At 47.7% G+C, this 22,957-nt stretch overlaps 55 non-coding genes and 26 pseudogenes across 55 annotated transcripts; all 81 read left to right on the top strand.

Annotated features, from left to right (window-relative positions):
- Positions 1-65: 65 nt before the first annotated feature.
- LOC138454064 (5S ribosomal RNA) lies at positions 66-184 on the top strand. The gene has a single exon (XR_011260757.1). It is a non-coding gene; the product is annotated as a 5S ribosomal RNA (ribosomal RNA).
- A 107-nt stretch (positions 185-291) lies between these two features.
- On the top strand, positions 292-400 carry LOC138459578 (5S ribosomal RNA; annotated as a pseudogene).
- Positions 401-506: 106 nt separating this feature from the next.
- On the top strand, positions 507-615 carry LOC138456605 (5S ribosomal RNA; annotated as a pseudogene).
- A 463-nt stretch (positions 616-1,078) lies between these two features.
- LOC138457690 (5S ribosomal RNA) lies at positions 1,079-1,197 on the top strand. The gene has a single exon (XR_011262285.1). It is a non-coding gene; the product is annotated as a 5S ribosomal RNA (ribosomal RNA).
- A 106-nt stretch (positions 1,198-1,303) lies between these two features.
- On the top strand, positions 1,304-1,422 carry LOC138454092 (5S ribosomal RNA). Its single transcript, XR_011260785.1, has one exon. It is a non-coding gene; the product is annotated as a 5S ribosomal RNA (ribosomal RNA).
- Positions 1,423-1,528: 106 nt separating this feature from the next.
- On the top strand, positions 1,529-1,647 carry LOC138461915 (5S ribosomal RNA). The gene has a single exon (XR_011264521.1). It is a non-coding gene; the product is annotated as a 5S ribosomal RNA (ribosomal RNA).
- Positions 1,648-1,753: 106 nt separating this feature from the next.
- On the top strand, positions 1,754-1,872 carry LOC138455088 (5S ribosomal RNA). The gene has a single exon (XR_011261732.1). It is a non-coding gene; the product is annotated as a 5S ribosomal RNA (ribosomal RNA).
- A 106-nt stretch (positions 1,873-1,978) lies between these two features.
- LOC138454769 (5S ribosomal RNA) lies at positions 1,979-2,097 on the top strand. Its single transcript, XR_011261431.1, has one exon. It is a non-coding gene; the product is annotated as a 5S ribosomal RNA (ribosomal RNA).
- Positions 2,098-2,203: 106 nt separating this feature from the next.
- LOC138465023 (5S ribosomal RNA) lies at positions 2,204-2,322 on the top strand. The gene has a single exon (XR_011267599.1). It is a non-coding gene; the product is annotated as a 5S ribosomal RNA (ribosomal RNA).
- Positions 2,323-2,428: 106 nt separating this feature from the next.
- Positions 2,429-2,547, top strand: LOC138455900 (5S ribosomal RNA; annotated as a pseudogene).
- A 463-nt stretch (positions 2,548-3,010) lies between these two features.
- Positions 3,011-3,129, top strand: LOC138455665 (5S ribosomal RNA; annotated as a pseudogene).
- A 106-nt stretch (positions 3,130-3,235) lies between these two features.
- Positions 3,236-3,344, top strand: LOC138456603 (5S ribosomal RNA; annotated as a pseudogene).
- Positions 3,345-3,797: 453 nt separating this feature from the next.
- LOC138457678 (5S ribosomal RNA) lies at positions 3,798-3,916 on the top strand. The gene has a single exon (XR_011262283.1). It is a non-coding gene; the product is annotated as a 5S ribosomal RNA (ribosomal RNA).
- A 106-nt stretch (positions 3,917-4,022) lies between these two features.
- LOC138454852 (5S ribosomal RNA) lies at positions 4,023-4,141 on the top strand. Its single transcript, XR_011261509.1, has one exon. It is a non-coding gene; the product is annotated as a 5S ribosomal RNA (ribosomal RNA).
- A 107-nt stretch (positions 4,142-4,248) lies between these two features.
- LOC138462716 (5S ribosomal RNA) lies at positions 4,249-4,367 on the top strand. Its single transcript, XR_011265310.1, has one exon. It is a non-coding gene; the product is annotated as a 5S ribosomal RNA (ribosomal RNA).
- A 106-nt stretch (positions 4,368-4,473) lies between these two features.
- LOC138461914 (5S ribosomal RNA) lies at positions 4,474-4,592 on the top strand. Its single transcript, XR_011264519.1, has one exon. It is a non-coding gene; the product is annotated as a 5S ribosomal RNA (ribosomal RNA).
- Positions 4,593-4,698: 106 nt separating this feature from the next.
- On the top strand, positions 4,699-4,817 carry LOC138454768 (5S ribosomal RNA). The gene has a single exon (XR_011261430.1). It is a non-coding gene; the product is annotated as a 5S ribosomal RNA (ribosomal RNA).
- A 453-nt stretch (positions 4,818-5,270) lies between these two features.
- Positions 5,271-5,389, top strand: LOC138457666 (5S ribosomal RNA). Its single transcript, XR_011262281.1, has one exon. It is a non-coding gene; the product is annotated as a 5S ribosomal RNA (ribosomal RNA).
- Positions 5,390-5,495: 106 nt separating this feature from the next.
- LOC138454851 (5S ribosomal RNA) lies at positions 5,496-5,614 on the top strand. Its single transcript, XR_011261508.1, has one exon. It is a non-coding gene; the product is annotated as a 5S ribosomal RNA (ribosomal RNA).
- Positions 5,615-5,721: 107 nt separating this feature from the next.
- LOC138462714 (5S ribosomal RNA) lies at positions 5,722-5,840 on the top strand. The gene has a single exon (XR_011265309.1). It is a non-coding gene; the product is annotated as a 5S ribosomal RNA (ribosomal RNA).
- Positions 5,841-5,946: 106 nt separating this feature from the next.
- Positions 5,947-6,065, top strand: LOC138461913 (5S ribosomal RNA). The gene has a single exon (XR_011264518.1). It is a non-coding gene; the product is annotated as a 5S ribosomal RNA (ribosomal RNA).
- Positions 6,066-6,171: 106 nt separating this feature from the next.
- On the top strand, positions 6,172-6,290 carry LOC138454767 (5S ribosomal RNA). The gene has a single exon (XR_011261429.1). It is a non-coding gene; the product is annotated as a 5S ribosomal RNA (ribosomal RNA).
- Positions 6,291-6,743: 453 nt separating this feature from the next.
- On the top strand, positions 6,744-6,862 carry LOC138457653 (5S ribosomal RNA). Its single transcript, XR_011262279.1, has one exon. It is a non-coding gene; the product is annotated as a 5S ribosomal RNA (ribosomal RNA).
- Positions 6,863-6,968: 106 nt separating this feature from the next.
- On the top strand, positions 6,969-7,087 carry LOC138454091 (5S ribosomal RNA). The gene has a single exon (XR_011260784.1). It is a non-coding gene; the product is annotated as a 5S ribosomal RNA (ribosomal RNA).
- Positions 7,088-7,193: 106 nt separating this feature from the next.
- Positions 7,194-7,312, top strand: LOC138461912 (5S ribosomal RNA). The gene has a single exon (XR_011264517.1). It is a non-coding gene; the product is annotated as a 5S ribosomal RNA (ribosomal RNA).
- A 106-nt stretch (positions 7,313-7,418) lies between these two features.
- Positions 7,419-7,537, top strand: LOC138455087 (5S ribosomal RNA). Its single transcript, XR_011261731.1, has one exon. It is a non-coding gene; the product is annotated as a 5S ribosomal RNA (ribosomal RNA).
- A 106-nt stretch (positions 7,538-7,643) lies between these two features.
- Positions 7,644-7,762, top strand: LOC138454766 (5S ribosomal RNA). The gene has a single exon (XR_011261428.1). It is a non-coding gene; the product is annotated as a 5S ribosomal RNA (ribosomal RNA).
- A 106-nt stretch (positions 7,763-7,868) lies between these two features.
- LOC138465021 (5S ribosomal RNA) lies at positions 7,869-7,987 on the top strand. Its single transcript, XR_011267597.1, has one exon. It is a non-coding gene; the product is annotated as a 5S ribosomal RNA (ribosomal RNA).
- A 106-nt stretch (positions 7,988-8,093) lies between these two features.
- On the top strand, positions 8,094-8,212 carry LOC138455899 (5S ribosomal RNA; annotated as a pseudogene).
- Positions 8,213-8,665: 453 nt separating this feature from the next.
- Positions 8,666-8,784, top strand: LOC138457640 (5S ribosomal RNA). Its single transcript, XR_011262276.1, has one exon. It is a non-coding gene; the product is annotated as a 5S ribosomal RNA (ribosomal RNA).
- Positions 8,785-8,890: 106 nt separating this feature from the next.
- Positions 8,891-9,009, top strand: LOC138454850 (5S ribosomal RNA). The gene has a single exon (XR_011261507.1). It is a non-coding gene; the product is annotated as a 5S ribosomal RNA (ribosomal RNA).
- Positions 9,010-9,116: 107 nt separating this feature from the next.
- On the top strand, positions 9,117-9,235 carry LOC138462713 (5S ribosomal RNA). Its single transcript, XR_011265308.1, has one exon. It is a non-coding gene; the product is annotated as a 5S ribosomal RNA (ribosomal RNA).
- A 106-nt stretch (positions 9,236-9,341) lies between these two features.
- Positions 9,342-9,460, top strand: LOC138461911 (5S ribosomal RNA). The gene has a single exon (XR_011264516.1). It is a non-coding gene; the product is annotated as a 5S ribosomal RNA (ribosomal RNA).
- A 106-nt stretch (positions 9,461-9,566) lies between these two features.
- Positions 9,567-9,685, top strand: LOC138455364 (5S ribosomal RNA; annotated as a pseudogene).
- A 453-nt stretch (positions 9,686-10,138) lies between these two features.
- On the top strand, positions 10,139-10,257 carry LOC138463868 (5S ribosomal RNA). Its single transcript, XR_011266452.1, has one exon. It is a non-coding gene; the product is annotated as a 5S ribosomal RNA (ribosomal RNA).
- A 106-nt stretch (positions 10,258-10,363) lies between these two features.
- Positions 10,364-10,482, top strand: LOC138463218 (5S ribosomal RNA). The gene has a single exon (XR_011265805.1). It is a non-coding gene; the product is annotated as a 5S ribosomal RNA (ribosomal RNA).
- Positions 10,483-10,588: 106 nt separating this feature from the next.
- LOC138464790 (5S ribosomal RNA) lies at positions 10,589-10,707 on the top strand. The gene has a single exon (XR_011267367.1). It is a non-coding gene; the product is annotated as a 5S ribosomal RNA (ribosomal RNA).
- Positions 10,708-10,813: 106 nt separating this feature from the next.
- On the top strand, positions 10,814-10,932 carry LOC138455018 (5S ribosomal RNA). Its single transcript, XR_011261666.1, has one exon. It is a non-coding gene; the product is annotated as a 5S ribosomal RNA (ribosomal RNA).
- Positions 10,933-11,038: 106 nt separating this feature from the next.
- Positions 11,039-11,147, top strand: LOC138456509 (5S ribosomal RNA; annotated as a pseudogene).
- A 106-nt stretch (positions 11,148-11,253) lies between these two features.
- On the top strand, positions 11,254-11,372 carry LOC138455672 (5S ribosomal RNA; annotated as a pseudogene).
- A 106-nt stretch (positions 11,373-11,478) lies between these two features.
- On the top strand, positions 11,479-11,597 carry LOC138456071 (5S ribosomal RNA; annotated as a pseudogene).
- A 106-nt stretch (positions 11,598-11,703) lies between these two features.
- On the top strand, positions 11,704-11,822 carry LOC138465043 (5S ribosomal RNA). Its single transcript, XR_011267619.1, has one exon. It is a non-coding gene; the product is annotated as a 5S ribosomal RNA (ribosomal RNA).
- A 106-nt stretch (positions 11,823-11,928) lies between these two features.
- LOC138456005 (5S ribosomal RNA) lies at positions 11,929-12,047 on the top strand (annotated as a pseudogene).
- Positions 12,048-12,500: 453 nt separating this feature from the next.
- Positions 12,501-12,619, top strand: LOC138462744 (5S ribosomal RNA). Its single transcript, XR_011265338.1, has one exon. It is a non-coding gene; the product is annotated as a 5S ribosomal RNA (ribosomal RNA).
- Positions 12,620-12,725: 106 nt separating this feature from the next.
- On the top strand, positions 12,726-12,844 carry LOC138453903 (5S ribosomal RNA). Its single transcript, XR_011260604.1, has one exon. It is a non-coding gene; the product is annotated as a 5S ribosomal RNA (ribosomal RNA).
- A 317-nt stretch (positions 12,845-13,161) lies between these two features.
- Positions 13,162-13,280, top strand: LOC138455017 (5S ribosomal RNA). Its single transcript, XR_011261665.1, has one exon. It is a non-coding gene; the product is annotated as a 5S ribosomal RNA (ribosomal RNA).
- Positions 13,281-13,386: 106 nt separating this feature from the next.
- LOC138457838 (5S ribosomal RNA) lies at positions 13,387-13,495 on the top strand (annotated as a pseudogene).
- A 106-nt stretch (positions 13,496-13,601) lies between these two features.
- On the top strand, positions 13,602-13,720 carry LOC138454765 (5S ribosomal RNA). Its single transcript, XR_011261427.1, has one exon. It is a non-coding gene; the product is annotated as a 5S ribosomal RNA (ribosomal RNA).
- Positions 13,721-13,826: 106 nt separating this feature from the next.
- On the top strand, positions 13,827-13,945 carry LOC138454587 (5S ribosomal RNA). Its single transcript, XR_011261257.1, has one exon. It is a non-coding gene; the product is annotated as a 5S ribosomal RNA (ribosomal RNA).
- A 106-nt stretch (positions 13,946-14,051) lies between these two features.
- On the top strand, positions 14,052-14,170 carry LOC138463474 (5S ribosomal RNA). The gene has a single exon (XR_011266061.1). It is a non-coding gene; the product is annotated as a 5S ribosomal RNA (ribosomal RNA).
- A 106-nt stretch (positions 14,171-14,276) lies between these two features.
- LOC138455256 (5S ribosomal RNA) lies at positions 14,277-14,395 on the top strand. The gene has a single exon (XR_011261896.1). It is a non-coding gene; the product is annotated as a 5S ribosomal RNA (ribosomal RNA).
- Positions 14,396-14,858: 463 nt separating this feature from the next.
- On the top strand, positions 14,859-14,977 carry LOC138457628 (5S ribosomal RNA). The gene has a single exon (XR_011262274.1). It is a non-coding gene; the product is annotated as a 5S ribosomal RNA (ribosomal RNA).
- A 106-nt stretch (positions 14,978-15,083) lies between these two features.
- LOC138465201 (5S ribosomal RNA) lies at positions 15,084-15,202 on the top strand. The gene has a single exon (XR_011267776.1). It is a non-coding gene; the product is annotated as a 5S ribosomal RNA (ribosomal RNA).
- Positions 15,203-15,309: 107 nt separating this feature from the next.
- LOC138456011 (5S ribosomal RNA) lies at positions 15,310-15,428 on the top strand (annotated as a pseudogene).
- Positions 15,429-15,534: 106 nt separating this feature from the next.
- Positions 15,535-15,653, top strand: LOC138455305 (5S ribosomal RNA). Its single transcript, XR_011261943.1, has one exon. It is a non-coding gene; the product is annotated as a 5S ribosomal RNA (ribosomal RNA).
- A 107-nt stretch (positions 15,654-15,760) lies between these two features.
- Positions 15,761-15,869, top strand: LOC138458299 (5S ribosomal RNA; annotated as a pseudogene).
- A 106-nt stretch (positions 15,870-15,975) lies between these two features.
- Positions 15,976-16,094, top strand: LOC138455552 (5S ribosomal RNA; annotated as a pseudogene).
- Positions 16,095-16,200: 106 nt separating this feature from the next.
- Positions 16,201-16,319, top strand: LOC138455255 (5S ribosomal RNA). The gene has a single exon (XR_011261895.1). It is a non-coding gene; the product is annotated as a 5S ribosomal RNA (ribosomal RNA).
- A 463-nt stretch (positions 16,320-16,782) lies between these two features.
- LOC138455664 (5S ribosomal RNA) lies at positions 16,783-16,901 on the top strand (annotated as a pseudogene).
- Positions 16,902-17,007: 106 nt separating this feature from the next.
- Positions 17,008-17,126, top strand: LOC138465200 (5S ribosomal RNA). Its single transcript, XR_011267775.1, has one exon. It is a non-coding gene; the product is annotated as a 5S ribosomal RNA (ribosomal RNA).
- Positions 17,127-17,233: 107 nt separating this feature from the next.
- On the top strand, positions 17,234-17,352 carry LOC138455384 (5S ribosomal RNA; annotated as a pseudogene).
- Positions 17,353-17,458: 106 nt separating this feature from the next.
- On the top strand, positions 17,459-17,577 carry LOC138465190 (5S ribosomal RNA). Its single transcript, XR_011267765.1, has one exon. It is a non-coding gene; the product is annotated as a 5S ribosomal RNA (ribosomal RNA).
- Positions 17,578-17,684: 107 nt separating this feature from the next.
- Positions 17,685-17,793, top strand: LOC138458298 (5S ribosomal RNA; annotated as a pseudogene).
- Positions 17,794-17,899: 106 nt separating this feature from the next.
- LOC138461719 (5S ribosomal RNA) lies at positions 17,900-18,018 on the top strand. The gene has a single exon (XR_011264326.1). It is a non-coding gene; the product is annotated as a 5S ribosomal RNA (ribosomal RNA).
- A 106-nt stretch (positions 18,019-18,124) lies between these two features.
- On the top strand, positions 18,125-18,233 carry LOC138456602 (5S ribosomal RNA; annotated as a pseudogene).
- Positions 18,234-18,696: 463 nt separating this feature from the next.
- Positions 18,697-18,815, top strand: LOC138457616 (5S ribosomal RNA). The gene has a single exon (XR_011262272.1). It is a non-coding gene; the product is annotated as a 5S ribosomal RNA (ribosomal RNA).
- A 106-nt stretch (positions 18,816-18,921) lies between these two features.
- LOC138455771 (5S ribosomal RNA) lies at positions 18,922-19,040 on the top strand (annotated as a pseudogene).
- A 107-nt stretch (positions 19,041-19,147) lies between these two features.
- Positions 19,148-19,256, top strand: LOC138459076 (5S ribosomal RNA; annotated as a pseudogene).
- Positions 19,257-19,362: 106 nt separating this feature from the next.
- Positions 19,363-19,481, top strand: LOC138455573 (5S ribosomal RNA; annotated as a pseudogene).
- Positions 19,482-19,587: 106 nt separating this feature from the next.
- LOC138455875 (5S ribosomal RNA) lies at positions 19,588-19,706 on the top strand (annotated as a pseudogene).
- A 106-nt stretch (positions 19,707-19,812) lies between these two features.
- LOC138463472 (5S ribosomal RNA) lies at positions 19,813-19,931 on the top strand. Its single transcript, XR_011266059.1, has one exon. It is a non-coding gene; the product is annotated as a 5S ribosomal RNA (ribosomal RNA).
- Positions 19,932-20,037: 106 nt separating this feature from the next.
- On the top strand, positions 20,038-20,156 carry LOC138455379 (5S ribosomal RNA; annotated as a pseudogene).
- Positions 20,157-20,619: 463 nt separating this feature from the next.
- On the top strand, positions 20,620-20,738 carry LOC138457604 (5S ribosomal RNA). Its single transcript, XR_011262270.1, has one exon. It is a non-coding gene; the product is annotated as a 5S ribosomal RNA (ribosomal RNA).
- Positions 20,739-20,844: 106 nt separating this feature from the next.
- Positions 20,845-20,963, top strand: LOC138453913 (5S ribosomal RNA). Its single transcript, XR_011260613.1, has one exon. It is a non-coding gene; the product is annotated as a 5S ribosomal RNA (ribosomal RNA).
- Positions 20,964-21,070: 107 nt separating this feature from the next.
- On the top strand, positions 21,071-21,189 carry LOC138463463 (5S ribosomal RNA). The gene has a single exon (XR_011266050.1). It is a non-coding gene; the product is annotated as a 5S ribosomal RNA (ribosomal RNA).
- A 106-nt stretch (positions 21,190-21,295) lies between these two features.
- On the top strand, positions 21,296-21,414 carry LOC138460975 (5S ribosomal RNA). The gene has a single exon (XR_011263624.1). It is a non-coding gene; the product is annotated as a 5S ribosomal RNA (ribosomal RNA).
- A 107-nt stretch (positions 21,415-21,521) lies between these two features.
- Positions 21,522-21,630, top strand: LOC138458321 (5S ribosomal RNA; annotated as a pseudogene).
- Positions 21,631-21,736: 106 nt separating this feature from the next.
- On the top strand, positions 21,737-21,855 carry LOC138454739 (5S ribosomal RNA). The gene has a single exon (XR_011261402.1). It is a non-coding gene; the product is annotated as a 5S ribosomal RNA (ribosomal RNA).
- A 106-nt stretch (positions 21,856-21,961) lies between these two features.
- LOC138457778 (5S ribosomal RNA) lies at positions 21,962-22,070 on the top strand (annotated as a pseudogene).
- A 463-nt stretch (positions 22,071-22,533) lies between these two features.
- LOC138464773 (5S ribosomal RNA) lies at positions 22,534-22,652 on the top strand. Its single transcript, XR_011267349.1, has one exon. It is a non-coding gene; the product is annotated as a 5S ribosomal RNA (ribosomal RNA).
- A 106-nt stretch (positions 22,653-22,758) lies between these two features.
- Positions 22,759-22,877, top strand: LOC138465199 (5S ribosomal RNA). Its single transcript, XR_011267774.1, has one exon. It is a non-coding gene; the product is annotated as a 5S ribosomal RNA (ribosomal RNA).
- Positions 22,878-22,957: the final 80 nt, after the last annotated feature.

Below are 22,957 nucleotides of genomic sequence, written 5' to 3'. Positions count from 1 at the left end.
GCCTTTCAAAACTGCAAGGTCTAGCTGACTAGATGCTTAAAAGTACAAAACTCACTAGGCCCAGAGCCTACGGCCACACCACACTGATTGCGCCCGATCTTGTCTGATCTTGGAAGCTAAGCAGTGTTGGGCCTAGTTAGTACCTGGATGGGAGACCGCCTGGGAATACCAGGTGCTGTAGGCTTTTTTTGTGCTCCAAGTTCAGGAAGTGAGCCATTTCTCAATTGCCTTTCAAAACTGCAAGGTCTAGCCGACTAGATGCTTAAAAGTACAAAAATCACTAGGTCCAGAGCCTACGGCCACACCACACTGAATGCGCCCGATCTCAGAAGCTAAGCAGGGTCGGGCCTCGTTAGTACCTGGATGGGAGACCGCCTGGGAATACCAGGTTCTGTAGGCATTTTTGGGCTCCAAGTTCAGGAAGTGAGCCATTTCTCAATTGCCTTTCAAAACTGCAAGGTCTAGCCGACTAGATGCTTAAAAGTACAAAACTCACTAGGCCCAGAGCCTACGGCCACACCACACTGAATGCGCCCGATCTCGGAAGCTAAGCAGGGTCGGGCCTAGTTAGTACCTGGATGGGAGACTGCCTGGGAATACCAGGTGCTGTAGGCTTTTTTGTGCTCCATGATTAGTAATTGCGCAACTTCTCAATTATTTTTCAAATTTGGTATGTTTCCAAAATAATTGTATCCTGTTTTATAGCGGAAATGTTGGACAACATCATGAGGGCTGGAGCTACCTTTTTACATAGAATTAGCATACAGGTAGTGTGTTCATGGGTAATTAATCGACTTTCACATGTAATGCAGTACAGAGAATATTGAGTCCTTCAAGAGGCATGAAAGAAAACCATTATTGTGTTGATTGTTCTCTCCACCTCCCTGCAACAGACACAGGATGGATGAATTAAAGTTATCCTACCAGACATAGGAGTCCTGAATGGGCCCACCAGTCTTATATATCTCGCCTGATCGAGCCTGATCGAGCGATGAGCGTGGTATCATGTTGCAAGTGGCTGCATGGCTTAGCTTACTAAATGCAAATGCATAAGAGTAATATTCTTAGCATTCCTAGAGCCTACGGCCACACCACACTGAATGCACCCGATCTCGTCTGATCTCGGAAGTTAAGCAGTGTTAGGCCTAGTTAGTACCTGGATGGGAGACCGCCTGGGAATACCAGGTGCTGTAGGCTTTTTTGTGCTCCAAGTTCAGGAAGTGAGCCCTTTCTCAATTGCCTTTCAAAACTGCAAGGTCTAGCCGACTAGATGCTTAAAAGTACAAAACTCACAAGGCCCAGAGCCTACGGCCACACCACACTGAATGCGCCCGATCTCGTCTGATCTCGGAAACTAAGCAGTGTCGGGCCTCGTTAGTACCTGGATGGGAGACCGCGTGGGAATACCAGGTGCTGTAGGCTTTTTTGTGCTCCAAGTTCAGGAAGTGAGCCATTTCTCAATTGCCTTTCAAAACTGCAAGGTCTAGCCGACTAGATGCTTAAAAGTACAAAACTCACAAGGCCCAGAGCCTACGGCCACACCACACTGAATGCGCCCGATCTCGTCTGATCTCGGAAGCTAAGCAGTGTCGGGCCTCGTTAGTACCTGGATGGGAGACCGCCTGGGAATACCAGGTGCTGTAGGCTTTTTTGTGCTCCAAGTTCAGGAAGTGAGCCATTTCTCAATTGCCTTTCAAAACTGCAAGGTCTAGCTGACTAGATGCTTAAAAGTACAAAACTCACTAGGCCCAGAGCCTACGGCCACACCACACTGATTGCGCCCGATCTCGTCTAATCTCGGAAGCTAAGCAGTGACGGGCCTAGTTAGTACCTGGATGGGAGACCGCCTGGGAATACCAGGGGCTGTAGGCTTTTTTGTGCTCCAAGTTCAGGAAGTGAGCCATTTCTCAATTGCCTTTCAAAACTGCAAGGTCTAGCCGACTAGATGCTTAAAAGTACAAAACTCACTAGGCCCAGAGCCTACGGCCACACCACACTGATTGCGCCCGATCTCGTCTCATCTCGGAAGCTAAGCAGTGTCGGGCCTAGTTAGTACCTGGATGGGAGACCGCCTGGGAATACCAGGTGCTGTAGGCTTTTTTGTGCTCCAAGTTCAGGAAGTGAGCCATTTCTCAATTGCCTTTCAAAACTGCAAGGTCTAGCTGACTAGATGCTTAAAAGTACAAAACTCACTAGGCCCAGAGCCTACGGCCACACCACACTGACTGCGCCTGATCTCGTCTGATCTCGGAAGCTAAGCAGTGTTGGACCTAGTTAGTACCTGGGTGGGAGACCGCCTGGGAATACCAGGTGCTGTAGGCTTTTTTGTACTCCAAGTTCAGGAAGTGAGCCATTTCTCAATTGCCTTTCAAAACTGCAACGTCTAGCCGACTAGATGCTTAAAAGTACAAAACTCACTAGGACCAGAGCCTACGGCCACACCACACTGAATGCGCCCAATCTCGTCTGATCTCGGAAGCTAAGCAATGTCAGGCCTAGTTAGTACCTGGATGGGAGACTGCCTGGGAATACCAGGTGCTGTAGGCTTTTTTGTGCTCCATGATTAGTAATTGCGCAACTTCTCAATTATTTTTCAAATTTGGTATGTTTCCAAAATAATTGTATCCTGTTTTATAGCAGAAATGTTGGACAACATCATGAGGGCTGGAGCTACCTTTTTACATAGAATTAGCATACAGGTAGTGTGTTCATGGGTAATAAATCGACTTTCACATGTAATGCAGTACAGAGAATATTGAGTCCTTCAAGAGGCATGAAAGAAAACCATTATTGTGTTGATTGTTCTCTCCACCTCCCTGCAACAGACACAGGATGGATGAATTAAAGTTATCCTACCAGACATAGGAGTCCTGAATGGGGCCACCAGTCTTATATATCTCGCCTGATCGAGCCTGATCGAGCGATGAGCGTGGTATCATGTTGCAAGTGGCTGCATGGCTTAGCTTACTAAATGCAAATGCATAAGAGTAATATTCTTAGCATTCCTAGAGCCTACGGCCACACCACACTGAATGCACCCGTTCTCGTCTGATCTTGGAAGTTAAGCAGTGTTAGGCCTAGTTAGTACCTGGATGGGAGACCGCCTGGGAATACCAGTTGCTGTAGGCTTTTTTGTGCTCCAAGTTCAGGAAGTGAGCCCTTTCTCAATTGCCTTTCAAAACTGCAAGGTCTAGCCGACTAGATGCTTAAAAGTACAAAACTCACTAGGCCCAGAGCCTACGGCCACACCACACTGAATGCGCCCGATCTCGGAAGCTAAGCAGGGTCGGGCCTAGTTAGTACCTGGATGGGAGACTGCCTGGGAATACCAGGTGCTGTAGGCTTTTTTGTGCTCCATGATTAGTAATTGCGCAACTTCTCAATTATTTTTCAAATTTGGTATGTTTCCAAAATAATTGTATCCCGTTTTATAGCGGAAATGTTGGACAACATCATGAGGGCTGGAGCTACCTTTTTACATAGAATTAGCATACAGGTAGTGTGTTCATGGGTAATAAATCGACTTTCACATGTAATGCAGTACAGAGAATATTGAGTCCTTCAAGAGGCATGAAAGAAAACCATTATTGTGTTGATTGTTCTCTCCACCTCCCTGCAACAGACACAGGATGGATGAATTAAAGTTATCCTACCAGACATAGGAGTCCTGAATGGGCCCACCAGTCTTATATATCTCGCCTGGTCGAGCGATGAGCGTGGTATCATGTTGCAAGTGGCTGCATGGCTTAACTTACTAAATGCAAATGCATAAGAGTAATATTCTTAGCATTCCTAGAGCCTACGGCCACACCACACTGAATGCACCCGATCTCGTCTGATCTCGGAAGTTAAGCAGTGTTAGGCCTAGTTAGTACCTGGATGGGAGACCGCCTGGGAATACCAGGTGCTGTAGGCTTTTTTGTGCTCCAAGTTCAGGAAGTGAGCCCTTTCTCAATTGCCTTTCAAAACTGCAAGGTCTAGCCGACTAGATGCTTAAAAGTACAAAACTCACTAGGCCCAGAGACTACGGCCACACCACACTAAATGCGCCCGATCTCATCTGATCTCAGAAGCTAAGCAGTGTCGGGCCTAGTTAGTACCTGGATGGGAGACCGCCTGGGAATACCAGGTGCTGTAGGCTTTTTTTGTACTCCAAGTTCAGGAAGTGAGCCATTTCTCAATTGCCTTTCAAAACTGCAAGGTCTAGCCGACTAGATGCTTAAAAGTACAAAACTCACAAGGCCCAGAGCCTACGGCCACACCACACTGAATGCGCCCGATCTCGTCTGATCTCGGAAGCTAAGCAGTGTCGGGCCTCGTTAGTACCTGGATGGGAGACCGCGTGGGAATACCAGGTGCTGTAGGCTTTTTTGTGCTCCAAGTTCAGGAAGTGAGCCATTTCTCAATTGCCTTTCAAAACTGCAAGGTCTAGCCGACTAGATGCTTAAAAGTACAAAACTCACAAGGCCCAGAGCCTACGGCCACACCACACTGAATGCGCCCGATCTCGTCTGATCTCGGAAGCTAAGCAGTGTCGGGCCTCGTTAGTACCTGGATGGGAGACCGCCTGGGAATACCAGGTGCTGTAGGCTTTTTTGTGCTCCAAGTTCAGGAAGTGAGTCATTTCTCAATTGCCTTTCAAAACTGCAAGGTCTAGCCGACTAGATGCTTAAAAGTACAAAACTCACTAGGCCCAGAGCCTACGGCCACACCACACTGATTGCGCCCGATCTCGTCTCATCTCGGAAGCTAAGCAGTGTCGGGCCTAGTTAGTACCTGGATGGGAGACCGCCTGGGAATACCAGGTGCTGTAGGCTTTTTTGTGCTCCATGATTAGTAATTGCGCAACTTCTCAATTATTTTTCAAATTTGGTATGTTTCCAAAATAATTGTATCCTGTTTTATAGCAGAAATGTTGGACAACATCATGAGGGCTGGAGCTACCTTTTTACATAGAATTAGCATACAGGTAGTGTGTTCATGGGTAATAAATCCACTTTCACATGTAATGCAGTACAGAGAATATTGAGTCCTTCAAGAGGCATGAAAGAAAACCATTATTGTGTTGATTGTTCTCTCCACCTCCCTGCAACAGACACAGGATGGATGAATTAAAGTTATCCTACCAGACATAGGAGTCCTGAATGGGCCCACCAGTCTTATATATCTCGCCTGATCGAGCGATGAGCGTGGTATCATGTTGCAAGTGGCTGCATGGCTTAGCTTACTAAATGCAAATGCATAAGAGTAATATTCTTAGCATTCCTAGAGCCTACGGCCACACCACACTGAATGCACCCGATCTCGTCTGATCTCGGAAGTTAAGCAGTGTTAGGCCTAGTTAGTACCTGGATGGGAGACCGCCTGGGAATACCAGGTGCTGTAGGCTTTTTTGTGCTCCAAGTTCAGGAAGTGAGCCCTTTCTCAATTGCCTTTCAAAACTGCAAGGTCTAGCCGACTAGATGCTTAAAAGTACAAAACTCACTAGGCCCAGAGACTACGGCCACACCACACTAAATGCGCCCGATCTCATCTGATCTCAGAAGCTAAGCAGTGTCGGGCCTAGTTAGTACCTGGATGGGAGACCGCCTGGGAATACCAGGTGCTGTAGGCTTTTTTTGTACTCCAAGTTCAGGAAGTGAGCCATTTCTCAATTGCCTTTCAAAACTGCAAGGTCTAGCCGACTAGATGCTTAAAAGTACAAAACTCACAAGGCCCAGAGCCTACGGCCACACCACACTGAATGCGCCCGATCTCGTCTGATCTCGGAAGCTAAGCAGTGTCGGGCCTCGTTAGTACCTGGATGGGAGACCGCGTGGGAATACCAGGTGCTGTAGGCTTTTTTGTGCTCCAAGTTCAGGAAGTGAGCCATTTCTCAATTGCCTTTCAAAACTGCAAGGTCTAGCCGACTAGATGCTTAAAAGTACAAAACTCACAAGGCCCAGAGCCTACGGCCACACCACACTGAATGCGCCCGATCTCGTCTGATCTCGGAAGCTAAGCAGTGTCGGGCCTCGTTAGTACCTGGATGGGAGACCGCCTGGGAATACCAGGTGCTGTAGGCTTTTTTGTGCTCCAAGTTCAGGAAGTGAGTCATTTCTCAATTGCCTTTCAAAACTGCAAGGTCTAGCCGACTAGATGCTTAAAAGTACAAAACTCACTAGGCCCAGAGCCTACGGCCACACCACACTGATTGCGCCCGATCTCGTCTCATCTCGGAAGCTAAGCAGTGTCGGGCCTAGTTAGTACCTGGATGGGAGACCGCCTGGGAATACCAGGTGCTGTAGGCTTTTTTGTGCTCCATGATTAGTAATTGCGCAACTTCTCAATTATTTTTCAAATTTGGTATGTTTCCAAAATAATTGTATCCTGTTTTATAGCAGAAATGTTGGACAACATCATGAGGGCTGGAGCTACCTTTTTACATAGAATTAGCATACAGGTAGTGTGTTCATGGGTAATAAATCCACTTTCACATGTAATGCAGTACAGAGAATATTGAGTCCTTCAAGAGGCATGAAAGAAAACCATTATTGTGTTGATTGTTCTCTCCACCTCCCTGCAACAGACACAGGATGGATGAATTAAAGTTATCCTACCAGACATAGGAGTCCTGAATGGGCCCACCAGTCTTATATATCTCGCCTGATCGAGCGATGAGCGTGGTATCATGTTGCAAGTGGCTGCATGGCTTAGCTTACTAAATGCAAATGCATAAGAGTAATATTCTTAGCATTCCTAGAGCCTACGGCCACACCACACTGAATGCACCCGATCTCGTCTGATCTCGGAAGTTAAGCAGTGTTAGGCCTAGTTAGTACCTGGATGGGAGACCGCCTGGGAATACCAGGTGCTGTAGGCTTTTTTGTGCTCCAAGTTCAGGAAGTGAGCCCTTTCTCAATTGCCTTTCAAAACTGCAAGGTCTAGCCGACTAGATGCTTAAAAGTACAAAACTCACAAGGCCCAGAGCCTACGGCCACACCACACTGAATGCGCCCGATCTCGTCTGATCTCGGAAACTAAGCAGTGTCGGGCCTCGTTAGTACCTGGATGGGAGACCGCGTGGGAATACCAGGTGCTGTAGGCTTTTTTGTGCTCCAAGTTCAGGAAGTGAGCCATTTCTCAATTGCCTTTCAAAACTGCAAGGTCTAGCCGACTAGATGCTTAAAAGTACAAAACTCACAAGGCCCAGAGCCTACGGCCACACCACACTGAATGCGCCCGATCTCGTCTGATCTCGGAAGCTAAGCAGTGTCGGGCCTCGTTAGTACCTGGATGGGAGACCGCCTGGGAATACCAGGTGCTGTAGGCTTTTTTGTGCTCCAAGTTCAGGAAGTGAGCCATTTCTCAATTGCCTTTCAAAACTGCAAGGTCTAGCTGACTAGATGCTTAAAAGTACAAAACTCACTAGGCCCAGAGCCTACGGCCACACCACACTGATTGCGCCCGATCTCGTCTAATCTCGGAAGCTAAGCAGTGACGGGCCTAGTTAGTACCTGGATGGGAGACCGCCTGGGAATACCAGGGGCTGTAGGCTTTTTTGTGCTCCAAGTTCAGGAAGTGAGCCATTTCTCAATTGCCTTTCAAAACTGCAAGGTCTAGCCGACTAGATGCTTAAAAGTACAAAACTCACTAGGCCCAGAGCCTACGGCCACACCACACTGATTGCGCCCGATCTCGTCTCATCTCGGAAGCTAAGCAGTGTCGGGCCTAGTTAGTACCTGGATGGGAGACCGCCTGGGAATACCAGGTGCTGTAGGCTTTTTTGTGCTCCAAGTTCAGGAAGTGAGCCATTTCTCAATTGCCTTTCAAAACTGCAAGGTCTAGCTGACTAGATGCTTAAAAGTACAAAACTCACTAGGCCCAGAGCCTACGGCCACACCACACTGACTGCGCCTGATCTCGTCTGATCTCGGAAGCTAAGCAGTGTTGGACCTAGTTAGTACCTGGGTGGGAGACCGCCTGGGAATACCAGGTGCTGTAGGCTTTTTTGTACTCCAAGTTCAGGAAGTGAGCCATTTCTCAATTGCCTTTCAAAACTGCAACGTCTAGCCGACTAGATGCTTAAAAGTACAAAACTCACTAGGACCAGAGCCTACGGCCACACCACACTGAATGCGCCCAATCTCGTCTGATCTCGGAAGCTAAGCAATGTCAGGCCTAGTTAGTACCTGGATGGGAGACTGCCTGGGAATACCAGGTGCTGTAGGCTTTTTTGTGCTCCATGATTAGTAATTGCGCAACTTCTCAATTATTTTTCAAATTTGGTATGTTTCCAAAATAATTGTATCCTGTTTTATAGCAGAAATGTTGGACAACATCATGAGGGCTGGAGCTACCTTTTTACATAGAATTAGCATACAGGTAGTGTGTTCATGGGTAATAAATCGACTTTCACATGTAATGCAGTACAGAGAATATTGAGTCCTTCAAGAGGCATGAAAGAAAACCATTATTGTGTTGATTGTTCTCTCCACCTCCCTGCAACAGACACAGGATGGATGAATTAAAGTTATCCTACCAGACATAGGAGTCCTGAATGGGCCCACCAGTCTTATATATCTCGCCTGGTCGAGCGATGAGCGTGGTATCATGTTGCAAGTGGCTGCATGGCTTAACTTACTAAATGCAAATGCATAAGAGTAATATTCTTAGCATTCCTAGAGCCTACGGCCACACCACACTGAATGCACCCGATCTCGTCTGATCTCGGAAGTTAAGCAGTGTTAGGCCTAGTTAGTACCTGGATGGGAGACCGCCTGGGAATACCAGGTGCTGTAGGCTTTTTTGTGCTCCAAGTTCAGGAAGTGAGCCCTTTCTCAATTGCCTTTCAAAACTGCAAGGTCTAGCCGACTAGATGCTTAAAAGTACAAAACTCACTAGGCCCAGAGACTACGGCCACACCACACTAAATGCGCCCGATCTCATCTGATCTCAGAAGCTAAGCAGTGTCGGGCCTAGTTAGTACCTGGATGGGAGACCGCCTGGGAATACCAGGTGCTGTAGGCTTTTTTTGTACTCCAAGTTCAGGAAGTGAGCCATTTCTCAATTGCCTTTCAAAACTGCAAGGTCTAGCCGACTAGATGCTTAAAAGTACAAAACTCACAAGGCCCAGAGCCTACGGCCACACCACACTGAATGCGCCCGATCTCGTCTGATCTCGGAAGCTAAGCAGTGTCGGGCCTCGTTAGTACCTGGATGGGAGACCGCGTGGGAATACCAGGTGCTGTAGGCTTTTTTGTGCTCCAAGTTCAGGAAGTGAGCCATTTCTCAATTGCCTTTCAAAACTGCAAGGTCTAGCCGACTAGATGCTTAAAAGTACAAAACTCACAAGGCCCAGAGCCTACGGCCACACCACACTGAATGCGCCCGATCTCGTCTGATCTCGGAAGCTAAGCAGTGTCGGGCCTCGTTAGTACCTGGATGGGAGACCGCCTGGGAATACCAGGTGCTGTAGGCTTTTTTGTGCTCCAAGTTCAGGAAGTGAGTCATTTCTCAATTGCCTTTCAAAACTGCAAGGTCTAGCCGACTAGATGCTTAAAAGTACAAAACTCACTAGGCCCAGAGCCTACGGCCACACCACACTGATTGCGCCCGATCTCGTCTCATCTCGGAAGCTAAGCAGTATTGGGCCTAGTTAGTACCTGGATGGGAGACCGCCTGGGAATACCAGGTGCTGTAGGCTTTTTTGTGCTCCATGATTAGTAATTGCGCAACTTCTCAATTATTTTTCAAATTTGGTATGTTTCCAAAATAATTGTATCCTGTTTTATAGCAGAAATGTTGGACAACATCATGAGGGCTGGAGCTACCTTTTTACATAGAATTAGCATACAGGTAGTGTGTTCATGGGTAATAAATCCACTTTCACATGTAATGCAGTACAGAGAATATTGAGTCCTTCAAGAGGCATGAAAGAAAACCATTATTGTGTTGATTGTTCTCTCCACCTCCCTGCAACAGACACAGGATGGATGAATTAAAGTTATCCTACCAGACATAGGAGTCCTGAATGGGCCCACCAGTCTTATATATCTCGCCTGATCGAGCGATGAGCGTGGTATCATGTTGCAAGTGGCTGCATGGCTTAGCTTACTAAATGCAAATGCATAAGAGTAATATTCTTAGCATTCCTAGAGCCTACGGCCACACCACACTGAATGCACCCGATCTGATCTGATCTCGGAAGTTAAGCAGTGTCAGGCCTAGTTAGTACCTGGATGGGAGACCGCCTGGGAATACCAGGTGCTGTAGGCTTTTTTGTGCTCCAAGTTCAGGAAGTGAGCCCTTTCTCAATTGCCTTTTAAAACTGCAAGGTCTAGCCGACTAGATGCTTAAAAGTACAAAACTCACTAGGCCCAGAGCCTACGGCCACACCACACTGAATGCGCCAGATCTCGTCTGATCTCAGAAGCTAAGCAGTGTCGGGCCTAGTTAGTACCTGGATGGGAGACCGCCTGGGAATACCAGGTGCTGTAGGCTTTTTTGTGCTCCAAGTTCAGGAAGTGAGCCATTTCTCAATTGCCTTTCAAAACTGCAAGGTCTAGCCGACTAGATGCTTAAAAGTACAAAACTCACAAGGCCCAGAGCCTACGGCCACACCACACTGAATGCGCCCGATCTCGTCTGATCTTGGAAGCTAAGCAGTGTCGGGCCTCGTTAGTACCTGGATGGGAGACCGCCTGGGAATACCAGGTGCTGTAGGCTTTTTTGTGCTCCAAGTTCAGGAAGTGAGCCATTTCTCAATTGCCTTTCAAAACTGCAAGGTCTAGCTGACTAGATGCTTAAAAGTACAAAACTCACTAGGCCCAGAGCCTACGGCCACACCACACTGATTGCGCCCGATCTCGTCTAATCTCAGAAGCTAAGCAGTGTCGGGCCTAGTTAGTACCTGGATGGGAGACCGCCTGGGAATACCAGGTGCTGTAGGCTTTTTTGTGCTCCAAGTTCAGGAAGTGAGCCATTTCTCAATTGCCTTTCAAAACTGCAAGGTCTAGCCGACTAGATGCTTAAAAGTACAAAACTCACTAAGCCCAGAGCCTACGGCCACACCACACTGAATGCGCCCGATCTCGGAAGCTAAGCAGGGTCGGGCCTCGTTAGTACCTGGATGGGAGACCGCCTGGGAATACCAGGTGCTGTAGGCTTTTTTGTGCTCCAAGTTCAGGAAGTGAGCCATTTCTCAATTGCCTTTCAAAACTGCAAGGTCTAGCTGACTAGATGCTTAAAAGTACAAAACTCACTAGGCCCAGAGCCTCCGGCCACACCACACTGATTGCGCCCGATCTCGTCTCATCTCGGAAGCTAAGCAGTGTCGGGCCTAGTTAGTACCTGGATGGGAGACCGCCTGGGAATACCAGGTGCTGTAGGCTTTTTTGTGCTCCAAGTTCAGGAAGTGAGCCATTTCTCAATTGCCTTTCAAAACTGCAAGGTCTAGCTGACTAGATGCTTAAAAGTACAAAACTCACTAGGCCCAGAGCCTACGGCCACACCACACTGATTGCGCCCGATCTTTTCTCATCTCGGAAGCTAAGCAGTGTCGGGCCTAGTTAGTACCTGGATGGGAGACCGCCTGGGAATACCAGGTGCTGTAAGCTTTTTTGTGCTCCAAGTTCAGGAAGTGAGCCATTTCTCAATTGCCTTTCAAAACTGCAAGGTCTAGCTGACTAGATGCTTAAAAGTACAAAACTCACTAGGCCCAGAGCCTATGGCCACACCACACTGACTGCGCCCGATCTCGTCTGATCTCGGAAGCTAAGCAGTGTCGGACCTAGTTAGTACCTGGGTGGGAGACCGCCTGGGAATACCAGGTGCTGTAGGCTTTTTTGTACTCCAAGTTCAGGAAGTGAGCCATTTCTCAATTGCCTTTCAAAACTGCAACGTCTAGCCGACTAGATGCTTAAAAGTACAAAACTCACTAGGACCAGAGCCTACGGCCACAACACACTGAATGCGCCCAATCTCGTCTGATCTCGGAAGCTAAGCAATGTCGGGCCTAGTTAGTACCTGGATGGGAGACTGCCTGGGAATACCAGGTGCTGTAGGCTTTTTTGTGCTCCATGATTAGTAATTGCGCAACTTCTCAATTATTTTTCAAATTTGGTATGTTTCCAAAATAATTGTATCCTGTTTTATAGCAGAAATGTTGGACAACATCATGAGGGCTGGAGCTACCTTTTTACATAGAATTAGCATACAGGTAGTGTGTTCATGGGTAATAAATCGACTTTCACATGTAATGCAGTACAGAGAATATTGAGTCCTTCAAGAGGCATGAAAGAAAACCATTATTGTGTTGATTGTTCTCTCCACCTCCCTGCAACAGACACAGGATGGATGAATTAAAGTTATCCTACCAGACATAGGAGTCCTGAATGGGCCCACCAGTCTTATATATCTCGCCTGATCGAGCGATGAGCGTGGTATCATGTTGCAAGTGGCTGCATGGCTTAGCTTACTAAATGCAAATGCATAAGAGTAATATTCTTAGCATTCCTAGAGCCTACGGCCACACCACACTGAATGCACCCGATCTCGTCTGATCTCGGAAGTTAAGCAGTGTTAGGCCTAGTTAGTACCTGGATGGGAGACTACCTGGGAATACCAGGTGCTGTAGGCTTTTTTGTGCTCCAAGTTCAGGAAGTGAGCCCTTTCTCAATTGCCTTTTAAAACTGCAAGGTCTAGCCGACTAGATGCTTAAAAGTACAAAACTCACTAGGCCCAGAGCCTACGGCCACACCACACTGAATGCGCCCGATCTCGTCTGGTCTCAGAAGCTAAGCAGTGTCGGGCCTAGTTAGTACCTGGATGGGAGACCGCCTGGGAATACCAGGTGCTGTAGGCTTTTTTGTGCTTCAAGTTCAGGAAGTGAGCCATTTCTCAATTGCCTTTCAAAACTGCAAGGTCTAGCCGACTAGATGCTTAAAAGTACAAAACTCACAAGGCCCAGAGCCTACGGCCACACCACACTGAATGCGCCCGATCTCGTCTGATAGTGTCGGGCCTCGTTAGTACCTGGATGGGAGACCGCCTGGGAATACCAGGTGCTGTAGGCTTCTTTGTGCTCCAAGTTCAGGAAGTGAGCCATTTCTCAATTGCCTTTCAAAACTGCAAGGTCTAGCTGACTAGATGCTTAAAAGTACAAAACTCACTAGGCCCAGAGCCTACGGCCACACCACACTGATTGCGCCCGATCTCGTCTAATCTCAGAAGCTAAGCAGTGTCGGGCCTAGTTAGTACCTGGATGGGAGACCGCCTGGGAATACCAGGTGCTGTAGGCTTTTTTGTGCTCCAAGTTCAGGAAGTGAGCCATTTCTCAATTGCCTTTCAAAACTGCAAGGTCTAGCCGACTAGATGCTTAAAAGTACAAAACTCACTAGGCCCAGAGCCTACGGCCACACCACACTGAATGCGCCCGATCCCGGAAGTTAAGCAGGGTCGGGCCTTGTTAGTACCTGGATGGGAGACCGCCTGGGAATACCAGGTGCTGTAGGCTTTTTTGTGCTCCAAGTTCAGGAAGTGAGCCATTTCTCAATTGCCTTTCAAAACTGCAAGGTCTAGCTGACTAGATGCTTAAAAGTACAAAACTCACTAGGCCCAGAGCCTACGGCCACACCACACTGATTGCGCCCGATCTCGTCTCATCTCGGAAGCTAAGCAGTGTCGGGCCTAGTTAGTACCTGGATGGGAGACCGCCTGGGAATACCAGGTGCTGTAGGCTTTTTTGTGCTCCAAGTTCAGGAAGTGAGCCATTTCTCAATTGCCTTTCAAAACTGCAAGGTCTAGCTGACTAGATGCTTAAAAGTACAAAACTCACTAGGCCCAGAGCCTACGGCCACACCACACTGATTGCGCCCGATCTCGTCTCATCTCGGAAGCTAAGCAGTGTCGGGCCTAGTTAGTACCTGGATGGGAGACCTCCTGGGAATACCAGGTGCTGTAGGCTTTTTTGTGCTCCAAGTTCAGGAAGTGAGCCATTTCTCAATTGCCTTTCAAAACTGCAAGGTCTAGCTGACTAGATGCTTAAAAGTACAAAACTCACTAGGCCCAGAGCCTACGGCCACACCACACTGACTGCGCCCGATCTCGTCTGATCTCGGAAGCTAAGCAGTGTCGGACCTAGTTAGTACCTGGGTGGGAGACCGCCTGGGAATACCAGGTGCTGTAGGCTTTTTTGTACTCCAAGTTCAGGAAGTGAGCCATTTCTCAATTGCCTTTCAAAACTGCAACGTCTAGCCGACTAGATGCTTAAAAGTACAAAACTCACTAGGACCAGAGCCTACGGCCACACCACACTGAATGCGCCCAATCTCGTCTGATCTCGGAAGCTAAGCAATGTCGGGCCTAGTTAGTACCTGGATGGGAGACTGCCTGGGAATACCAGGTGCTGTAGGCTTTTTTGTGCTCCATGATTAGTAATTGCGCAACTTCTCAATTATTTTTCAAATTTGGTATGTTTCCAAAATAATTGTATCCTGTTTTATAGCAGAAATGTTGGACAACATCATGAGGGCTGGAGCTACCTTTTTACATAGAATTAGCATACAGGTAGTGTGTTCATGGGTAATAAATCGACTTTCACATGTAATGCAGTACAGAGAATATTGAGTCCTTCAAGAGGCATGAAAGAAAACCATTATTGTGTTGATTGTTCTCTCCACCTCCCTGCAACAGACACAGGATGGATGAATTAAAGTTATCCTACCAGACATAGGAGTCCTGAATGGGCCCACCAGTCTTATATATCTCGCCTGATCGAGCCTGATCGAGCGATGAGCGTGGTATCATGTTGCAAGTGGCTGCATGGCTTAGCTTACTAAATGCAAATGCATAAGAGTAATATTCTTAGCATTCCTAGAGCCTACGGCCACACCACACTGAATGCACCCGATCTCGTCTGATCTCGGAAGTTAAGCAGTGTTAGGCCTAGTTAGTACCTGGATGGGAGACCGCCTGGGAATACCAGGTGCTGTAGGCTTTTTTGTGCTCCAAGTTCAGGAAGTGAGCCCTTTCTCAATTGCCTTTCAAAACTGCAAGGTCTAGCCGACTAGATGCTTAAAAGTACAAAACTCACTAGGCCCAGAGCCTACGGCCACACCACACTAAATGCGCCCGATCTCATCTGATCTCAGAAGCTAAGCAGTGTCGGGCCTAGTTAGTACCTGGATGGGAGACCGCCTGGGAATACCAGGTGCTGTAGGCTTTTTTTGTACTCCAAGTTCAGGAAGTGAGCCATTTCTCAATTGCCTTTCAAAAATGCAAGGTCTAGCCGACTAGATGCTTAAAAGTACAAAACTCACAAGGCCCAGAGCCTATGGCCACACCACACTGAATGCGCCCGATCTCGTCTGATCTCTGAAGCTAAGCAGTGTCGGGCCTCGTTAGTATCTGGTTGGGAGACTGCGTGGGAATACCAGGTGCTGTAGGCTTTTTTGTGCTCCAAGTTCAGGAAGTGAGCCATTTCTCAATTGCCTTTCAAAACTGCAAGGTCTAGCTGACTAGATGCTTAAAAGTACAAAACTCACTAGGCCCAGAGCCTACGGCCACACCACACTGATTGCGCCCGATCTTGTCTGATCTTGGAAGCTAAGCAGTGTTGGGCCTAGTTAGTACCTGGATGGGAGACCGCCCTGGAATACCAGGTGCTGTAGGCTTTTTTTGTGCTCCAAGTTCAGGAAGTGAGCCATTTCTCAATTGCCTTTCAAAACTGCAAGGTCTAGCCGACTAGATGCTTAAAAGTACAAAAATCACTAGGTCCAGAGCCTACGGCCACACCACACTGAATGCGCCCGATCTCAGAAGCTAAGCAGGGTCGGGCCTCGTTAGTACCTGGATGGGAGACCGCCTGGGAATACCAGGTGCTGTAGGCTTTTTTGTGCTCCAAGTTCAGGAAGTGAGCCATTTCTCAATTGCCTTTCAAAACTGCAAGGTCTAGCTGACTAGATGCTTAAAAGTACAAAACTCACTAGGCCCAGAGCCTACGGCCACACCACACTGACTGCGCCTGATCTCGTCTGATCTCGGAAGCTAAGCCATGTTGGACCTAGTTAGTACCTGGGTGGGAGACCGCCTGGGAATACCAGGTGCTGTAGGCTTTTTTGTACTACAAGTTCAGGAAGTGAGCCATTTCTCAATTGCCTTTCAAAACTGCAACGTCTAGCCGACTAGATGCTTAAAAGTACAAAACTCACTAGGACCAGAGCCTACGGCCACACCACACTGAATGCGCCCAATCTCGTCTGATCTCGGAAGCTAAGCAATGTCGGGCCTAGTTAGTACCTGGATGGGAGACTGCCTGGGAATACCAGGTGCTGTAGGCTTTTTTGTGCTCCATGATTAGTAATTGCGCAACTTCTCAATTATTTTTCAAATTTGGTATGTTTCCAAAATAATTGTATCCTGTTTTATAGCAGAAATGTTGGACAACATCATGAGGGCTGGAGCTACCTTTTTACATAGAATTAGCATACAGGTAGTGTGTTCATGGGTAATAAATCGACTTTCACATGTAATGCAGTACAGAGAATATTGAGTCCTTCAAGAGGCATGAAAGAAAACCATTATTGTGTTGATTGTTCTCTCCACCTCCCTGCAACAGACACAGGATGGATGAATTAAAGTTATCCTACCAGACATAGGAGTCCTGAATGGGGCCACCAGTCTTATATATCTCGCCTGATCGAGCCTGATCGAGCGATGAGCGTGGTATCATGTTGCAAGTGGCTGCATGGCTTAGCTTACTAAATGCAAATGCATAAGAGTAATATTCTTAGCATTCCTAGAGCCTACGGCCACACCACACTGAATGCACCCGTTCTCGTCTGATCTTGGAAGTTAAGCAGTGTTAGGCCTAGTTAGTACCTGGATGGGAGACCGCCTGGGAATACCAGTTGCTGTAGGCTTTTTTGTGCTCCAAGTTCAGGAAGTGAGCCCTTTCTCAATTGCCTTTCAAAACTGCAAGGTCTAGCCGACTAGATGCTTAAAAGTACAAAACTCACTAGGCCCAGAGCCTACGGCCACACCACACTAAATGCGCCCGATCTCATCTGATCTCAGAAGCTAAGCAGTGTCGGGCCTAGTTAGTACCTGGATGGGAGACCGCCTGGGAATACCAGGTGCTGTAGGCTTTTTTTGTACTCCAAGTTCAGGAAGTGAGCCATTTCTCAATTGCCTTTCAAAACTGCAAGGTCTAGCCGACTAAATGCTTAAAAGTACAAAACTCACAAGGCCCAGAGCCTATGGCCACACCACACTGAATGCGCCCGATCTCGTCTGATCTCTGAAGCTAAGCAGTGTCGGGCCTCGTTAGTACCTGGATGGGAGACTGCGTGGGAATACCAGGTGCTGTAGGCTTTTTTGTGCTCCAAGTTCAGGAAGTGAGCCATTTCTCAATTGCCTTTCAAAACTGCAAGGTCTAGCTGACTAGATGCTTAAAAGTACAAAACTCACTAGGACCAGAGCCTACGGCCACACCACACTGATTGCGCCTGATCTTGTCTGATCTCGGAAGCTAAGCAGTGTTGGGCCTAGTTAGTACCTGGATGGGAGACCGCCTGGGAATACCAGGTGCTGTAGGCTTTTTTTGTGCTCCAAGTTCAGGAAGTGAGCCATTTCTCAATTGCCTTTCAAAACTGCAAGGTCTAGCCGACTAGATGCTTAAAAGTACAAAACTCACTAGGTCCAGAGCCTACGGCCACACCACACTGAATGCGCCCGATCTCAGAAGCTAAGCAGGGTCGGGCCTCGTTAGTACCTGGATGGGAGACCGCCTGGGAATACCAGGTGCTGTAGGCTTTTTTGTGCTCCAAGTTCAGGAAGTGAGCCATTTCTCAATTGCCTTTCAAAACTGCAAGGTCTAGCTGACTAGATGCTTAAAAGTACAAAACTCACTAGGCCCAGAGCCTACGGCCACACCACACTGATTGCGCCCGATCTCGTCTGATCTCGGAAGCTAAGCAGTGTCGGGCCTAGTTAGTACCTGGATGGGAGACCGCCTGGGAATACCAGGTGCTGTAGGCATTTTTGGGCTCCAAGTTCAGGAAGTGAGCCATTTCTCAATTGCCTTTCAAAACTGCAAGGTCTAGCCGACTAGATGCTTAAAAGTACAAAACTCACTAGGCCCAGAGCCTACGGCCACACCACACTGAATGCGCCCGATCTCGGAAGCTAAGCAGGGTCGGGCCTAGTTAGTACCTGGATGGGAGACTGCCTGGGAATACCAGGTGCTGTAGGCTTTTTTGTGCTCCATGATTAGTAATTGCGCAACTTCTCAATTATTTTTCAAATTTGGTATGTTTCCAAAATAATTGTATCCTGTTTTATAGCGGAAATGTTGGACAACATCATGAGGGCTGGAGCTACCTTTTTACATAGAATTAGCATACAGGTAGTGTGTTCATGGGTAATTAATCGACTTTCACATGTAATGCAGTACAGAGAATATTGAGTCCTTCAAGAGGCATGAAAGAAAACCATTATTGTGTTGATTGTTCTCTCCACCTCCCTGCAACAGACACAGGATGGATGAATTAAAGTTATCCTACCAGACATAGGAGTCCTGAATGGGCCCACCAGTCTTATATATCTCGCCTGATCGAGCCTGATCGAGCGATGAGCGTGGTATCATGTTGCAAGTGGCTGCATGGCTTAGCTTACTAAATGCAAATGCATAAGAGTAATATTCTTAGCATTCCTAGAGCCTACGGCCACACCACACTGAATGCACCCGATCTCGTCTGATCTCGGAAGTTAAGCAGTGTTAGGCCTAGTTAGTACCTGGATGGGAGACCGCCTGGGAATACCAGGTGCTGTAGGCTTTTTTGTGCTCCAAGTTCAGGAAGTGAGCCCTTTCTCAATTGCCTTTCAAAACTGCAAGGTCTAGCCGACTAGATGCTTAAAAGTACAAAACTCACTAGGCCCAGAGACTACGGCCACACCACACTAAATGCGCCCAATCTCATCTGATCTCAGAAGCTAAGCAGTGTCGGGCCTAGTTAGTACCTGGATGGGAGACCGCCTGGGAATACCAGGTGCTGTAGGCTTTTTTTGTACTCCAAGTTCAGGACGTGAGCCATTTCTCAATTGCCTTTCAAAACTGCAAGGTCTAGCCGACTAGATGCTTAAAAGTACAAAACTCACAAGGCCCAGAGCCTACGGCCACACCACACTGAATGCATCTGATCTCGGAAGCTAAGCAGTGTCGTGCCTCGTTAGTACCTGGATGGGAGACCGCCTGGGAATACCAGGTGCTGTAGGCTTTTTTGTGCTCCAAGTTCAGGAAGTGAGCCATTTCTCAATTGCCTTTCAAAACTGCAAGGTCTAGCTGACTAGATGCTTAAAAGTACAAAACTCACAAGGCCCAGAGCCTGCGGCCACACCACACTGACTGCGCCCCATCTCGTCTGATCTCGGAAGCTAAGCAGTGTCGGACCTAGTTAGTACCTGGGTGGGAGACCGCCTGGGAATACCAGGTGCTGTAGGCTTTTTTGTACTCCAAGTTCAGGAAGTGAGCCATTTCTCAATTGCCTTTCAAAACTGCAACGTCTAGCCGACTAGATGCTCAAAAGTACAAAACTCACTAGAACCAGAGCCTACGGCCACACCACACTGAATGCGCCCAATCTCGTCTGATCTCCGAAGCTAAGCAGGGTCGGGCCTCGTTAGTACCTGGATGGGAGACCGCCTGGGAATACCAGGTGCTGTAGGCTTTTTTGTGCTCCAAGTTCAGGAAGTGAGCCATTTCTCAATTGCCTTTCAAAACTGCAAGGTCTAGCTGACTAGATGCTTAAAAGTACAAAACTCACTAGGCCCAGAGCCTACGGCCACACCACACTGACTGCGCCCGATCTCGTCTGATCTCGGAAGCTAAGCAGTGTCGGACCTAGTTAGTACCTGGGTGGGAGACCGCCTGGGAATACCAGGTGCTGTAGGCTTTTTTGTACTCCAAGTTCAGGAAGTGAGCCATTTCTCAATTGCCTTTCAAAACTGCAACGTCTAGCCGACTAGATGCTTAAAAGTACAAAACTCACTAGGACCAGAGCCTACGGCCACACCACACTGAATGCGCCCAATCTCGTCTGATCTCGGAAGCTAAGCAATGTCGGGCCTAGTTAGTACCTGGATGGGAGACTGCCTGGGAATACCAGGTGCTGTAGGCATTTTTGTGCTCCATGATTAGTAATTGCGCAACTTCTCAATTATTTTTCAAATTTGGTATGTTTCCAAAATAATTGTATCCTGTTTTATAGCAGAAATGTTGGACAACATCATGAGGGCTGGAGCTACCTTTTTACATAGAATTAGCATACAGGTAGTGTGTTCATGGGTAATAAATCGACTTTCACATGTAATGCAGTACAGAGAATATTGAGTCCTTCAAGAGGCATGAAAGAAAACCATTATTGTGTTGATTGTTCTCTCCACCTCCCTGCAACAGACACAGGATGGATGAATTAAAGTTATCCTACCAGACATAGGAGTCCTGAATGGGCCCACCAGTCTTATATATCTCGCCTGATCGAGCCTGATCGAGCGATGAGCGTGGTATCATGTTGCAAGTGGCTGCATGGCTTAGCTTACTAAATGCAAATGCACAAGAGTAATATTCTTAGCATTCCTAGAGCCTACGGCCACACCACACTGAATGCACCCGATCTCGTCTGATCTCGGAAGTTAAGCAGTGTTAGGCCTAGTTAGTACCTGGATGGGAGACCGCCTGGGAATACCAGGTGCTGTAGGCTTTTTTGTGCTCCAAGTTCAGGAAGTGAGCCCTTTCTCAATTGCCTTTCAAAACTGCAAGGTCTAGCCGACTAGATGCTTAAAAGTACAAAACTCACTAGGCCCAGAGCCTACAGCCACACCACACTAAATGCGCCCGATCTCATCTGATCTCAGAAGCTAAGCAGTGTCGGGCCTAGTTAGTACCTGGATGGGAGACCGCCTGGGAATACCAGGTGCTGTAGGCTTTTTTTGTACTCCAAGTTCAGGAAGTGAGCCATTTCTCAATTGCCTTTCAAAACTGCAAGGTCTAGCCGACTAGATGCTTAAAAGTACAAAACTCACAAGGCCCAGAGCCTACGGCCACACCACACTGAATGCGCCTGATCTCGTCTGATCTCGGAAGCTAAGCAGTGTCGGGCCTTGTTAGTACCTGGATGGGAGACCGCGTGGGAATACCAGGTGCTGTAGGCTTTTTTGTGCTCCAAGTTCAGGAAGTGAGCCATTTCTCAATTGCCTTTCAAAACTGCAAGGTCTAGCTGACTAGATGCTTAAAAGTACAAAACTCACTAGACCCAGAGCCTACGGCCACACCACACTGATTGCGCCCGATCTCGTCTGATCTCGGAAGCTAAGCAGTGTCGGGCCTAGTTAGTACCTGGATGGGAGACCGCCTGGGAATACCAGGTGCTGTAGGCTTTTTTTGTGCTCCAAGTTCAGGAAGTGAGCCATTTCTCAATTGCCTTTCAAAACTGCAAGGTCTAGCCGACTAGATGCTTAAAAGTACAAAACTCACTAGGCCCAGAGCCTACAGCCACACCACACTGAATGCGCCCGATCTCAGAAGCTAAGCAGGGTCGGGCCTCGTTAGTACCTGGATGGGAGACCACCTGGGAATACCAGGTGCTGTAGGCTTTTTTGTGCTATAAGTTCAGGAAGTGAGCCATTTCTCAATTGCCTTTCAAAACTGCAAGGTCTAGCTGACTAGATGCTTAAAAGTACAAAACTCACTAGGCCCAGAGCCTACAGCCACACCACACTGATTGCGCCCGATCTCGTCTGATCTTGGAAGCTAAGCAGTGTCAGGCCTAGTTAGTACCTGGATGGGAGACCGCCTGGGAATACCAGGTGCTGTAGGCTTTTTTGTGCTCCAAGTTCAGGAAGTGAGCCATTTCTCAATTGCCTTTCAAAACTGCAAGGTCTAGCCGACTAGATGCTTAAAAGTACAAAACTCACTAGGCCCAGAGCCTACGGCCACACCACACTGAATGCGCCCGATCTCGGAAGCTAAGCAGGGTCGGGCCTAGTTAGTACCTGAATGGGAGACTGCCTGGGAATACCAGGTGCTGTAGGCTTTTTTGTGCTCCATGATTAGTAATTGCGCAACTTCTCAATTATTTTTCAAATTTGGTATGTTTCCAAAATAATTGTATTCCGTTTTATAGCGGAAATGTTGGACAACATCATGAGGGCTGGAGCTACCTTTTTACATAGAATTAGCATACAGGTAGTGTGTTCATGGGTAATAAATCGACTTTCACATGTAATGCAGTACAGAGAATATTGAGTCCTTCAAGAGGCATGAAAGAAAACCATTATTGTGTTGATTGTTCTCTCCACCTCCCTGCAACAGACACAGGATGGATGAATTAAAGTTATCCTACCAGACATAGGAGTCCTGAATGGGCCCACCAGTCTTATATATCTCGCCTGATCGAGCCTGATCGAGCGATGAGCGTGGTATCATGTTGCAAGTGGCTGCATGGCTTAGCTTACTAAATGCAAATGCATAAGAGTAATATTCTTAGCATTCCTAGAGCCTATGGCCACACCACACTGAATGCACCCGATCTCGACTGATCTCGGAAGTTAAGCAGTGTTAGGCCTAGTTAGTACCTGGATGGGAGACCGCCTGGGAATACCAGGTGCTGTAGGCTTTTTTGTGCTCCAAGTTCAGGAAGTGAGCCCTTTCTCAATTGCCTTTCAAAACTGCAAGGTCTAGCCGACTAGATGCTTAAAAGTACAAAACTCACTAGGCCCAGAGCCTACGGCCACACCACACTAAATGCGCCCGATCTCATCTGATCTCAGAAGCTAAGCAGTGTCGGGCCTAGTTAGTACCTGGATGGGAGACCGCCTGGGAATACCAGGTGCTGTAGGCTTTTTTTGTACTCCAAGTTCAGGAAGTGAGCCATTTCTCAATTGCCTTTCAAAAATGCAAGGTCTAGCCGACTAGATGCTT

Source organism: Ambystoma mexicanum, chromosome 4p, assembly GCF_040938575.1.
Source record: "Ambystoma mexicanum isolate Mex_15411 chromosome 4p, UKY_AmexF1_1, whole genome shotgun sequence".
NCBI classification, from domain to species: domain Eukaryota; kingdom Metazoa; phylum Chordata; class Amphibia; order Caudata; family Ambystomatidae; genus Ambystoma; species Ambystoma mexicanum.
The sequence above is the reverse complement of the archived record's forward strand: the minus strand, read 5'-3'. Positions and strand labels throughout refer to the sequence as shown.